This window comes from Schistocerca serialis, unplaced genomic scaffold, assembly GCF_023864345.2.
Source record: "Schistocerca serialis cubense isolate TAMUIC-IGC-003099 unplaced genomic scaffold, iqSchSeri2.2 HiC_scaffold_1223, whole genome shotgun sequence".
NCBI classification, from domain to species: Eukaryota; Metazoa; Arthropoda; class Insecta; order Orthoptera; family Acrididae; genus Schistocerca; species Schistocerca serialis.
Genome location: NW_026047429.1, coordinates 380,001 through 385,000, shown reverse-complemented (window position 1 = coordinate 385,000; position 5,000 = coordinate 380,001). Strand labels below are relative to the sequence as shown.

Here is a 5,000-nt window from a genome sequence, read left to right as displayed (position 1 = left end):
CAGTGCCTCTGCCGCACGAAGTCGTGGACCGGCAATCACACCACCTGCACCCGTTCGTGCCCCACCCCAACCGCCAAACTCGCATCGCCAGCGGATGAACGGCGGACGTTTCCCGCACTCGTAAGGTGCAATCCACACCTATAACATGCGTTTCATGAAGAGATATTTCCAATATGCGACATTCCCGCTGTCCCTATTCATGAGCTGCGAGCTGTACCACGTACAAGCTACAGACGCGATCGCATTGCTCACTGTACGGATTCTCATGCTGAGCCATCAGCTAGGAAGCGCCCCATCCATGTCGGCACCCGTGGGCGTTGCACTCGCAGTCGCAAAAAACGCTGGGCAAATATATATCTCGGAAGAGTAACGACAATCCGAGCCTCCTGGCGTTGCACTCGCAGTCGCAAAAAACGCTGGGCACATATATTTCTCGGAAGAGTAACGACAGTCCGAGCCTCCTGGCGTTGCACTCGCAGTCGCAAAAAACGCTGGGCAAATATATTTCTCGGAAGAGTAACGACAGTCCGAGCCTCCTGGCGTTGCACTCGCAGTCGCAAAAAACGCTGGGCACATATATGTCTCGGAAGAGTAACGACAGTCAGTCTCCTGCGTGGGAAGAGTCTTTCTAGGCCCTGACCCACGGGAAGGGTGTAGCTTCCCCCATCCCGGACATTTGACGTCGTCACACTACCGGTATTGACTAATAGACTGACTGCTGATAATCATTAGCCATACACTGGGGGAAACGGCCGACAGGGGCGGCAACATAGTGGAGCCGTAGTGTCACTAATGTACAGAGATAGAACAGTTTCGACTGGAACCAGAGTAACCGTATACACGGCACTGATTAGTAATAGATGCAGAGCCATCAGAATACAGATAATATATACAACCGTCCCTATACATGCTGAAAGACTCTGCACACAATGAGAACCACACGTCAGCCAGACACTCTTATCACACACTACTCTCTTATCACACACTACTCTCTGCCTGTAACAGGCACACACACAATATCTAACCACCAGCATGGAAGAACATCCAGTGCATCCTCTCCGCCACATGACACAATCCACACTATCATTACCAGACCGGGAGGTCCACCCAGAAAACACAATATCCCACCCTTCCGACATCCGCACATTGCTCAGCTAAGCCACGAACACCCACACATGTCCTACACAGGGGTGCACCCAACATCACAATACTGCCTCCTGTCACAGCACACAAACAATGGCAGGAATGAAAGACACAGATCTGCCACAACCATGGAATCGGAGCGCCGCCTGTCATGAGCCAAAAGTGCATCCTGACGTGACAAATCGGATAATGCCGCAGGCATCCAATTACGATAATCACTATCAACGAACCTGCCGCCCCCCCCCCCCAAATACACCTTTCCCTACAACAATGTGTATCTGAACCTAAGCTATATTGTACCTTAACCTAACCTATATCGTACCTTAACCTAACCTATATCGTACCTTAACCTAACCTATATCGTACCTTAACCTAACCTATATCGTACCTTAACCTAACGTATATCGTACCTTAACCTAACCTATATCGTACCTTAACCTAACCTATATCGTACCTTAACCTAACGTATATCGTACCTTAACCTAACCTATATCGTACCTTAACCTAACCTATATCGTACCTTAACCTAACCTATATCGTACCTTAACCTAACCTATATCGTGCCTTAACCTAACCTACGTTGTGCCTTAACCTAACCTACGTTGTGCCTTAACCTAACCTACGTTGTGCCTTAACCTAACCTACGTTGTGCCTTAACCTAACCTACGTTGTGCCTTAACCTAACCTACGTTGTGCCTTAACCTAACCTACGTTGTGCCTTAACCTAACCTACGTTGTGCCTTAACCTAACCTACGTTGTGCCTTAACCTAACCTACGTTGTGCCTTAACCTAACCTACGTTGTGCCTTAACCTAACCTACGTTGTGCCTTAACCTAACCTACGTTGTGCCTTAACCTAACCTACGTTGCGCCTTAACCTAACCTAATTTATGCCTTAACCTAACCTAATTTGTGCCTTAACGTAACCCATGTTGTGCCTTAACGTAACCCATGTTGTGCCTTAACGTAACCCATGTTGTGCCTTAACGTAACCCATGTTGTGCCTTAACGTAACCCATGTTGTGCCTTAACCTAACCCATGTTGTGCCTTAACCTAACCCATGTTGTGCCTTAACCTAACCCATGTTGTGCCTTAACCTAACCCATGTTGTGCCTTAACGTAACCCATGTTGTGCCTTAACGTAACCCATGTTGTGCCTTAACCTAACCCATGTTGTGCCTTAACCTAACCCATGTTGTGCCTTAACCTAACCCATGTTGTGCCTTAACCTAACCCATGTTGTGCCTTAACCTAACCCATGTTGTGCCTTAACCTAACCCATGTTGTGCCTTAACCTAACCCATGTTGTGCCTTAACCTAACCTATAATGTGCCTTAACCTAACCTATAATGTGCCTTAACCTAACCTAAAGTGCGCCGTAACCTAAACTATATTGCGCCTTAACCTGACGCACGTTGTCGCTGAACCTGCTCTGTAATTGTTATGCAACCCGTTAAATTGGTGTAGTGTTGCCTAACCGCAACCCTCGCAATATAGTTCCCTACTCGCACTGCCCGGTCCCCTGTGTATCGCGTCATGTTAAACACCTTGCAGGTGTTGCTGACTTTCCACATGCTCCTGCTATACACTGTAGTGTGGATAGCAGCAGGACGTACATGCCGCCCCCCCCCCCCTTCCCCCCTGCCTTCGCAAGCTGGTCGGTGAGAAGTTTGCATGTTCAATGCCCTTCGCATGCCGACGTACTCAGCCTACGTTGTGGTACGGCCTGTCACCTGTCCGCCGATGTACGCAAAACCCACAAACTGTACTGCACATTGGTCCGTATGTACTGAATGATACATCGTGGCACATGTGACCGTATGACGACTGCGCCTAGCAACGGCGGACCATACAGTCCAAATATTGTGCACGCAGCTACGTGTCGTCTCCCTATAAGAGCTGGATTGCAGTGTGGTACGCCATACAGACGTGTGGGAGGAACGGACGCCCTGGATGGCGATCAGCATGAGCAGTCTGTTGATGTAGTGGAGCGTGTATTCGGACGTAGTCGTCTCTTCTCACACACCGTGATAGCATGTTGCACCGCGTTCCACATCTGCGACATGCTGCAGAGGCGGGCTGACAGTCGTTCGCGCAATGGACACCGCATACGTACGGGGTCTACCTTCCACGTGTTCTCTAGGCGTGCACATGTTGTTGCGTCTATGTGGGCAGACGTAGTGTGTTGTGACACCTGACACAGGCATGCAATACTCGTTGCAAATGGCGATGGACGTGTACGTTTGCTGGTGACGTTACGCAAATGAACAACTGGTAACCCGTTGTGGTGCGGTTGTTCTCGCTAGAGGTGAATCAGTGTTGGCGACGATCGGTCGAGCTATTAACCGGTTGTTTCAGGGAGACCCACCATGCCCACGAACGTGAAAGGGGACCCACCATGCCCACGAACGTGAAAGGGGATCTGGGTGTGAGGCGATACGCGGCGGTGGCTGGGTGGGACCGTCCCCGGCCGGTGAGGGGGGGCCGCCCGGCGTGCTGGCAGCGCGGTGCGTGGGCGCACGCGCCACAGCCGGCTGGTGGGGGCGGCCAGTGGCAGGCGCGCCGGCCGACGGACGCGGCAGGCGGCGCAGCTGCGCGCCGGCGCCCCCTGCTCGCGGCGCCTTGCGGCCAAAGTAGGTCCTCGCGGGCCCGGTGCGAAGCGCGGTGGCCATCTGCAGTGTGCTGGTCCGATTGAGGACTTTGTGCGCTGAGGATGCGCCGCCGCCCGGCGCTCGGCGCCGCGACGCCGTCTGCTGCTCGGTCGCCCCAGCGGTTCTCGCAGGTGGTTTGTATCGCAGCTGTGCGGACGTGTTGGCGCGTGCGCTGTGCTGGGAGAGTTCGCTTCGGCACCCAAGTGGGGCTTTTGTCCTTCTGTGGCGCTGGCGTTGGAGCTGCCGGTCACCGTAGGTGGCGCGTGTTGTCTCCCGCCGGCAATGCCACGACAGCACGCTCCCGGGCCTCTGTCGGCAGCGGCAAGCTCAGTTGGGAGCACGGGTGGTCGCACCTAAAGCGTCTACTCGCCTAACTCCGGGCGATTGCGCCTCTCTCGAACCCGACCAAGTACTTAGGACGGCGCTGCGCGCCGCCGGGACCTGAGAGGGTTTCGAGGTGTGTTGTGCAGGGGAGCTCAGCCTCCTCCTGTTTGCAGAATAATTGAGCGGACGCTTGCGTGTTCGCGCGGGCCCCCGGGACACACTCCCGGGCGGCCGGCTGCTCAGCTCTAGTTGACGCAGCTCCCTGGTTGATCCTGCCAGTAGTCATATGCTTGTCTCAAAGATTAAGCCATGCATGTCTCAGTACAAGCCGCATTAAGGTGAAACCGCGAATGGCTCATTAAATCAGTTATGGTTCCTTAGATCGTACCCACGTTACGTGGATAACTGTGGTAATTCTAGAGCTAATACATGCAAACAGAGTCCCGACCAGAGATGGAAGGGACGCTTTTATTAGATCAAAACCAATCGGTCGGCTCGTCCGGTCCGTTTGCCTTGGTGACTCTGAATAACTTTGGGCTGATCGCACGGTCCTCGTACCGGCGACGCATCTTTCAAATGTCTGCCTTATCAACTGTCGATGGTAGGTTCTGCGCCTACCATGGTTGTAACGGGTAACGGGGAATCAGGGTTCGATTCCGGAGAGGGAGCCTGAGAAACGGCTACCACATCCAAGGAAGGCAGCAGGCGCGCAAATTACCCACTCCCGGCACGGGGAGGTAGTGACGAAAAATAACGATACGGGACTCATCCGAGGCCCCGTAATCGGAATGAGTACACTTTAAATCCTTTAACGAGTATCTATTGGAGGGCAAGTCTGGTGCCAGCAGCCGCGGTAATTCCAGCTCCAATAGCGTATATTA

The 5,000-nt window shown here is 53.0% G+C and overlaps 1 non-coding gene across 1 annotated transcript in view; it reads left to right on the top strand.

Moving 5' to 3' along the window:
• Positions 1 to 4,378: 4,378 nt before the first annotated feature.
• The window catches only part of LOC126435966 (small subunit ribosomal RNA), a 1,909-nt gene continuing 1,287 nt past the window's right edge, over positions 4,379 to 5,000 (top strand). The window contains exon 1 of the ribosomal RNA XR_007580320.1: positions 4,379 to 5,000. This exon is cut by the window's right edge and continues 1,287 nt beyond it. This is a non-coding gene — a ribosomal RNA (small subunit ribosomal RNA).